The 9,751-nt window shown below is 34.7% G+C and overlaps 1 long non-coding RNA gene across 1 annotated transcript; it reads right to left on the reverse strand.

The window, feature by feature from the left end:
- Positions 1 to 8,470: 8,470 nt before the first annotated feature.
- Positions 8,471 to 9,751, reverse strand: LOC110722077. The gene is made up of 2 exons (XR_002511520.1): positions 9,177 to 9,751; positions 8,471 to 8,779 (listed from the first exon to the last, which is right to left on the reverse strand). It is a non-coding gene; the product is annotated as an uncharacterized LOC110722077 (long non-coding RNA).

The following is a 9,751-nucleotide window of genomic DNA, read 5'->3' on the forward strand; positions in this document are numbered from 1 at the left end:
ATTAAATTAAGGTAGATTTGATTTGGTCCAAACTCTCATTCAATTATACCTTTCACGCCTTGGTTTAAGTATAGAAATTTGGGTATTGTATGAACTCCTTGGAGTGCTTAAGAGAAGTATTATGGAAGAATAGGGAGGCTAGTGTTTAGGCTAAAGAGGGAGAAGAGAATTATTTGATGATTAAGCTTGTTGATGATTGGAAAAGGGGTGATATGAACTCTATTTATAGAGAAAAAATAAGGGTCGAAAAAACAAGATAAGATCCGAATTAAATCGGAATAAAACTCGATAGACAGCATTTTTTGCAGTTTTTGTTTTTATCATATCTTTTGATCTAGAAATCGGAATAAGATGAATAAAATATCGTTGGAAAGATATTGAAGTCATATTTCTAACCCAATTAGAATCAGATAAAAATAATTTATAGAATAAAAGATATGGCCGAAATAATGAGACGGTGTCAGTTTTGGATAGAGTTTGACATTTTATTCATTTCTTTTCCGTTATAGCTCAGAATTGATATTATAATATATCATTGGAAGATAATTTCAAGGGATATCCAACCATAGAAAAATTTGTATAAAAACTATGAGGCACAAAAATAATATCTGTCTATCTTTGAACGTCTTTCAATTCGGATAGAAATAGGATTTTCAAAAAGAAAAGTTTTATTCAATTTCAAACTCTTTAATCTTATCTTTTCAAAACGGATAATTAAGATCTTTTAGAAACTTATAGAAGCTTACAATTAATCCTAATTGGTTTAGGAATGGGATTAAATAATTTGGACCCTCCACATGATCATTGGGTCGTAGGTAAGGTGGGCTTAGGTTCGGTTTGGGCTCAGTTTAATATTTTGGCCATAACTTATTCGTTATAACTCGGATTTGGGCTTATAATATGTCGTTGGAAAGCTCTTTTAAATCCCCATCCAACTATTAAATCATTGGACCAGATTATGGACCAAAATAAAATGGATTAAACGTTTTATAAAAAGGACACGAAATGAATGATTTTAAAGGATACGAAATGAATTATTTTGGGTTTAAAGGCACAAAAAGAGGAAAATAAGTGAAGGTTTGGGGAAATGGGATAGGAGTTGGGTTGGTTTTATGAAATGAAAATATGGATTTAAGCACTCCAAGATTAAATACTCAGCCCGACCAATAATGGCGGTGAAAGGTTGTTCATCATCGGGTTTGGTTTTGGGGAGACATTTTTAGGTGTCTACAGGAATTGGTCTTAGAAGATAAAATAGTGCAAGCATGTTTTTAGGAAAGTATTTGGCTTTAATGTTTATCTTTTCTTAACTAAAAAGGATTTTATTTTTATTCTGATTTTCGAAATATATTTTCTTTAAATAAAATCTGAGTTTAAGTTTTCCTAAACTTTCGACCTACTCCCCATGATCTTCTTCATATCATGGTCAGACACATTGAGGAGTTCATGTCCCTGGAATCGAGGAACATGATCTTCTTAGTGGGTTGGAGTAGTGGCGTAATGGAGTTTCTGCACAAAGAGCTTTTTCCAATACTTTTGTTGCTCTATAAATAGTTTTTTATCTCAGTTGGAAAAACTGACCCTTACTCAAATAAGTTTACCTTTTGCTTTCTTTAATCAAGTTAAGAGTCCAATTCCACATTAGTGAAATAGAGTGTTCTCGTGTTCTTATACTAGAGTTATTTCTTTTGAGTTGTATTTTGGGGAATGGGGAAGTTTAAGTGAACTTTTGTTTGTGAGAAAGAGAAGTGAAAAAGAGAAGTGAGAAAGAAAAGAGATAGAGAAGAGAAAGAGAAGAGAAGAGTGATAAGTTGGGTGACTTGTTCCTCGGGGCTTTAAGTTCGTTGAGGAACTTGAAGTTAGAGTCTTTAGTTTGTAATATGTCCATTTTCCCTATTCTAGTGAAGATTCTTTTCCTAAAATCCCAAGTCGTCGTAGTTTTTTTCGTTGTTTAGGGCCAAGGAGTTTTCCACGTAAAAATCTCTCTTGCACTTTTAGTTCCTTTAGCTATCTTTCTGTTCCCTTAGCTTACTTAGTTTTAATTCCGCAAAAATTTTGACTACACTGTCATAATCAACCCCCCCTTCTGGTAGTATTCATTGAAACAACAATTGTTATCAGAGCCTAACTTCTTGAAGAATCAGGAAACCCTGAATAAGAAAGGTCTTGGAAAAGATAAATATGCATGAAAAACTCGAGGAAGGATACTCAACTCAGAGGCCTCCTATGTTAAATGGTAAGTTCTACACTTACTGGAAGAACCAAATAGAGATCTTTATTAAGGCAGAGAACTACCAAGTTTGGAGGTTATTGTGTTAATTTAAACTCGGTTTTGTAATCTTTTCCCCTCTTTCTAACTCGTTTTTGAATGAAAAAGTTGTGTCTCGGCCTCGCTCCCTCTTTGTATGTGTTTGTCCATGTTTTGCAGGTATTATATCTCAATTTGACAAGCACTCAAGGCATAGAATGAAGTTCAAGGCTCGAAGTCAAAGAAAGGAGAGCCCGCTCCTGCTTGGAGCAGGCGTGCACCTCTCCTGGAGCGGGAGCTTCTCCGTAATCAAGACATTTTGCCCAAAATCCTAACTTGTGAGGAGAGGGCGTGCATCCAAGCTGGAGTGGGCGCTTCTCCTACGCAACTTTGAATCAACCCTCTTCTAAAGCCAGCGGGCGCTCCTCGCTAGGAATCCGTTTCATTTTGACGGATTTACCTATGTGTTTCGGGGAGTATAAATACTTCCCTTTTAGCTCATTTGTAACTTGGACAACAGTGGCCTAGTTTTTAGTAGTTCCTCTTGGTTTGAAATATTCCTCTTTCCTAATTTAGCCTAGTTTTCATCAATCTAATCATTGTATTAGTGAAATTCAAGCATCGTTTTCAAGGTTTGGCACTTTGTAATCAACATTTGAAGCTTCAATTAGTAATTTCTTTAGCCTTCTTCTGCTTAATTTTTTATTTCATTTGGTATTTTCATGTTACTTGAATCCTTTTATGTCTTGATAATTTGTTGTTTGATGATAGTTTATTCAATTGTTAACCACTTTCCCCCAAAATAGTTAGAACCCTAATACTTGTTTGCATGTTGATTAATATGAGTTGTGAGTAGTCTTCTTGCTAGGGGTTGGGTGAAGCTCAACCTTTTGGGTTAGTTATGCAAATGTGGGAGAAGTATTGATGTTTGTATTGCAATTAAATTGATTGTATGAGATTGCTTGTTAGTTCTTCATGATAGGATTAGCTACCCTTGACTTAGGAGCTTGATAGCATGATATGCTTAGTTTGACATGGAAATATGAATTGAGTATGTCATTACTTATTGCAATTTGATTGTGTATCTTCTATTGCTAAACTAATGAGGAATCTAAGTTTGGTAGTGTGAGTTGTTTTGTAATTGCATGAGGTTGATTTTACATATATCCTTGCTATACCTTGTCTATTTTACTCCCCGTTTACCTAATTGCCATGGTTGAGTGGATCTCATTCCCTAGTGTCTTTAATACATTGATTTAGAACCATATTTTGTTTGTCTACTTGACGAACCTCAATTCACCATAGACTTCGAATTAGCTTAAGTCTTAAGATCATTAGCAACCATATCCCGTTCCTTGTGGACCGAATTCTTACTTATCATTATGCATGCTTGGTTTGTAGGATGTTTGTTTATAAGTGTGTTTGATTGAGTGTGGAATGTGCGACCGTTCTAACGCCCATCAAAATGGCACCGTTGCCGAGGAGCGGTGTTGTTGATTGCTAATTGATTACTTGAGTCTAGTTCACCATAAAACTACAAAAATTTAAAAAGAGTGTGTTTCTTTTTTGCTACACTTGTGGCCTTGTTACTAATTGCAATTGTTGAGAGTGTATGCGCAGAACTCATAATAGGATTTTGGTGCCTTACGATCCCGAGATTGAGCAAACTTATAGGAGGAGGAGAAGGAGCCCGGTTCTAGGCCATTAACTACTTCCTCAACTAGGGAGGTCGATTTCGAAGAGCAACAAGATCAAATGGGTGACGCAGATCCACCACCTCAAAGACCTTTAATGTATTCCCCCGTATTTTTTAAATATTTTATAAATGAAATTTTATTTTATTTATAATATTTATTTGTTATTTTCCAGAATTTAATTTCAAAAGTTTCAAATTATTAACCTGGGTCGAAATTATTTGAACAAATTATTTTATGCACCTTTATTCTACAATTTATGTCCAATCAAACAAGTCTAACCCATTTGTTTACTTATTGACCCATCATTTTTTTATGAGGCTCAATCTTCCTATTTACCCTACAATTCTCTCCTATAAATACCCCATGAACCCCCAACAATTTCCCACACAAAAAGGTTAGTCTTATTTTCTTTCTCCTTTGTTTTATTTATTTGTGTAATTATAATTATTGATTTATGGGTTTTGATTTTATTGTTTGAAATTAATTTAGTTAGCATCAAGTTATGTTTTGATGATTAAACTTTATAATTTCAGATTTTATAAATGTTATAATTTTCAAATTTTGTAAATTTTATAATTTAGGGTTTTTAATTATTGAAAATCATGATTTTAGTGTTTTTATGAACAATTGATTTTGGGATTTCTTAGTAATGATGTTTTAAAATTTTGGTGATTATAACTACTGATTAGTTTAACTTAATTTCAGATTATTCTGAACACGTAAATTCGTGTTTTAATTTTTAGATCTCCGTTCGTTAATATTAATCCCGTACCGTTTTAATCTCGACCAGGTTCTAAACTCATCCGATTTTGATGAACAAGTAGTGTTTTCCATGTTGAAAAATGTTTTAAGAACTACGTACTACCTATGGTAGTGAGCACCACCCTATCGTGGCCAAATTCAGCCTCTAAATATGATTTTCGGGCAGTTTTTCATTTTAACGAAGTTTTTTTTATACTTAAAATTTTATCCTTGAGTTTGATTAATAAATTAATTATTTTTAAAGTTAATTAAGCATAAATATATGTTTTTATTGAAGTTTTAAAAGGCTTTTCATCATATTATATTGTTGGAAATTACTTGGGTTAGTAATATTAATTGTTGGTTGTTTTTTTAGGAAGTGATTATTTCCTAGGAGACTTTTAATCGAGTATTAAAGTGATGTATAGATAAAGTTTTTAAGGGTTTTTAATTAATCTAAAGTGTTGGAAATAGTTTCTAAGTACTACTTTTGATGTTTTATAAAGAGGGTTTAATCACCCATTAAAAAGGGAGATTATTAGGGGTTTTTAAATAATTTTAAGATTTTTATTAAACTTTAAACTTGCTGTAATTTCATGTATAAGAGTGTATTTTCAGGTTTTTATGAAGAAAATTTTAAAAACTATATACAAGCCTTTAATTTTAACTAAAGGGAAGGTTTTATAGTGTTGTTTGATTTGGATTTTGAAGGTTTTAAAGTAAGTTAGTATTGTTGTAAATTTGATTGATTGGGTATTGATTGAGATGTTATTGTTTGGTTTAGGAGAGGAGTTTATTGAAGGTGATTTCTAGATAGTAAAGTGGTATACCAACTCGTTTATTCAAGGTACGTACAAGTTACGAAACCTTGCTTTTAGGTGCATGTTTAAGGACGGATCGAGAACTTATTAATATCATGTATAGGGATGACTGGGTTAAATTTTGGAACATCAATAAAGAAAACCCCATGCCTCCTTTCGGAAACATCAATAAACATCCAACGACCACAGGTGCGACTTCGTTACAGTTGTTAGTATGAGATCTCACCTAACTCCTAGTTTTAAAAAAAAAATTTGAAATAGGAGACTCGTAGATCAGACGGCCTCGAGAAAAGTGCACGGCTAATACCCCGTGTACCCCAACCCCTGATTGTCATTACTCCAGACGTGCACCAATCCAGAGTTTTATTGCTCATCCATCTTGCACTTTACGTGATTTACAGGTTTAGACTTGGCGATGACTCATATGCATAACAATACAAACATTCCAACAACAATTCAATCAAGCAAGGTAAGTTTCCAATTTCAATTCTTGATTTATTAGTGACAAACAACATTTATTATTTAATCCTTTAACTACCTCTGTGTATAAACACCTTGAGTGCATAAGGCACCCCCACAAACTTAACCTCGTCATATAAGACTTAAATTCTTCCTTTACTCATCCTGTTTGCATAATCATGAATGAGTGATAAATTAATCATTACACCAATCACATACCTTTGCCTCTAAGCGCACCTTGCATAATTAGAGCATAAATAATACTTGCAATATAAAATAGTGCATGTCATACGAAATTCACAATGTAATGGACATGGGTTGGACAACCTTGTCTATTGCTTAATCCAAAGAAATAAATAAAATGAGTTTGCTACTATTAACTAGTGAAGTCTTAATAAAATTGATAATTGAGTCGTGTGTTGAGTCTATAATTTAATGATGCATGATGATTGATTATTAGTAGCATGTTAGGGATTTCTTATTATGTTTCGCAGCTTGTATGTACTCCAGTTTACTTCGTCGATCACCTCAACGCCATCAATAATTTGACGTATCAAATCACCAACCTTGGCAAAGAGATGACATCCATCAAGGCAAAACTTGAGACCTCCACTTCACAATAAGAGCATCCCTCCCAGAGGAAAGGTATGAATTCTAACTTTTCTCCTTCTACATCTAATAACATGCCACATGGGTGTTTATTTTGTGAAAATTGTGGGTCATATGACCATGATACCTCTTCTTGTAATTATGATTCCCGACCTCAATCCCAATATGAAGATGGTAATGAAAATGAAAATGAACAAGTCAATGCCTTGTCTTATGATAATAGACCTAGGAATGACAATCAAAGATACTTACCACCTAATCGAAGAGAACAAGGGGGAAATTCCTATAACCAAAGAGGAAATGATTATGATTACCATAACCAAAACCAATGGGGAAATAGGAACCAAAGGGACCAAAATCCCCAAGGTAACTACAAACAACAAGGTGTTTATGGTAACCATAGCCATAATAACCAAGGGAACTATGCGAATCAAGGCCAATATCACAAAGGGGGGAACTCTAATAATAGGAATAATTGGAACAACAATACAATATGAAGGAGTTATGTCTTCGATAAGTGCAATTACTAGATATATCAAGGATCACTATTATGGAGATAATAAGTTCGTTCTTTTGGGTCGTCATTGTTTGTTGCTAGACATGACAAATGATCTTTGGGCTAGTTAAATAGTCCAAAGCCCAATAGAATGGATCCTATGAGGTCACACACAAGGGTATTGGGTTAAGCAAGTTAGAGGCCCATTAATGGGCCTCATGAGCAATTAACTAATCATGAAATAGATTGGGCTAGCATAGTTAGATTGGAATTAGGTTTTAGGCTTTTGACATGGGCTCTTATTTAGAGATGAGATCTACAAATAAGATCCATGCCTAGGGTTGCAAGTAAGTAGTCATAATTCACACACACTGAATTTTGACATCAAGGCAACCAATCCCAAAAACCCTAATTCCCTCTATAATTCACGGCTCCCTCTCCTTCCCCTTTGGACTCACGGCCAGCCACCCTTGGTGGCACGTGTGGTGGTTCGTGATGGTTCATGGTGGTTCGTTGCTCGCTCTTCTCCGGTTAAGGTTGATTGAAGCGTTCAATCACGACTAACTAGCATTAGTGGAGGTCTTAATATGTGCCCGTGGACCAAGTAGAGGAATCACGCTTGGGGTTCTTTATCTCCCATTGTTCTTGCTCGATCGCACGTGGAATCACGCTTCAAAGGTACGATTATATGTTCTTTATGTGTTATGCATTAGATTTTGGGATTATGTACTGTATGAATATGATTCATATTTATTTCCGCTGCGTAGTACCTATAAACCCCTACACAATAGAGGTTCTTCTAATCAAAATGCTTCCAATTCAAATGTGAGAGGTAATAGAGCTCCCCAAGATAACTACTATGCACAAGCACCACCTAGTAGGTCTAACTCAGAGGAAATGATGGAGAGTCAAACCAAAATGTTCAATATTTTCATGGCCTCTAGTGATAAGAAATTTAGTGAAGTCAGGTGCCATAACAAAATGCTTGAAACACAAATTTCTCAATTGTCCAATGCTTTAAAGGAAGGGACTAGCACTTCCAAACTTTCATCCCAAGGACTAGATCCCAAAAGGCCCGTTAATGCCATATCAACTAGGAGTGGGAAGGTGTTGGAAGAGAGTGTCCCTAAGAGAAGCAATGCGAAAGTGAACATGAGTAAGCCTCCCCTTGAGTAGGGGTGAAAGTTCGGTATTCGGTTTGGATTATACCCCAAACCGAATCCAAACCGAATTATTTCGGTTTTGGATTTTTGAAACCGAATCCAAACCGAATTTGGATTCAATCCAATCCAATCCAAACCGAAATAATTCGGTTTTGGATATTGAATCCAAACCGAACCGAATTTCTTTGGGCTTGTTTTTTTGGGCCTTGAATTCTAGGCTGTTATTGGACAAATAGTTTTGGGCCTTTTAAAGACCTAATTTTTGTACCTGTTCCTGAACAAAACATAAATTTTTAGACAAAGCTTCCACCACCACAATTAATGTCACGAATTACAACACTTAAGTTTGTCCAGCCAAAATAAAAATTACAGACAGTCAAACACAACAGTAATCTTAAACATAAAATGACAGTATGGCAGATTGGCAGCAGCTTCATTCAAATCTGGCATTAGCTTCTTCTTCTTGGCAGCGTACTCTTCATGCATTCAATCAAGCTCAACCAAGTTTGGGTTGATTGGATCAGTAATTTTCATATTCTTCAAGTCTAACATTCAAAAAATAAACAAGTTACATAATACATATGACATAATGAAAAAAAAAACACATGATAATTAATCATTATACTACAAAAATAAGGCTCATAAAGTAATGAATCTATCAAAAATAACATAAGTACTCACCAATTTGAACATAACAGAACAAAACATCACTATAAAGATTGAACAAAACATCACCAATTTGAATGGAATCAATTCGAACATAATAACCCAGAGATAAATCAAAATTCCCAATTTGAACATAATAAATTAATAACTCAATTTCACAATTCGAACATAATAAATTAATTTCCCAGAAATAACTCAAAATTCCTAATTCGAACATAATTCAAATTCCCAATTCAAAAAAACAAATGAAAGAGGAGTAAATAAAAAAATCCTTACCTTTGAGTGACTGAGAGAGGTGGTGGCGATAGAAGGTGGTGGCGCGTCGCGGATTGAGGGAGTACGAAGTCTACGAACACCAGATATGAAGAAAGGAACTGATATTCGACCAAGGAGACAATATACGGTGGCCGGAGTGAGATACGATGGTCGGAGTGAAGGAAATGAAGGGTTTTGGTGAGGAAGTAGAGGAATTGAGGAGTGAAGGTGGCCGAAAGTCAGAAAAATGAAGGAGAAAATTAGGGTTTGCTATATATATGTAGGGGAATTGGGCTGGAATCTATATGGGCTTTAAACATTTCGGTTTGGATTTCGGTTTTCGGTTTTTTAGGACCAGAACCGAATCCAAACCGAAATAATTCGGTTTCAGGATTTTGGAACCGAATCCAAACCGAAAACCGAAAAAACCGAACCGAATTTCTAGTTCAGTTTGGTTTGGATCGGTTTTCGGTTTTTATCCAAACTACTTTCACCCCTACCCTTGAGAGTGATTTTGAACAAGAAGGAGAGAAAAATCATGAAGAAAAAGAAAATGAATGTAAAAAAGAAAATGAATGTAAAAAAGAAAGATATTT

Source organism: Chenopodium quinoa, unplaced genomic scaffold (assembly GCF_001683475.1).
Source record: "Chenopodium quinoa cultivar QQ74 unplaced genomic scaffold, ASM168347v1, whole genome shotgun sequence".
Lineage (NCBI taxonomy): Eukaryota > Viridiplantae > Streptophyta > Magnoliopsida > Caryophyllales > Amaranthaceae > Chenopodium > Chenopodium quinoa.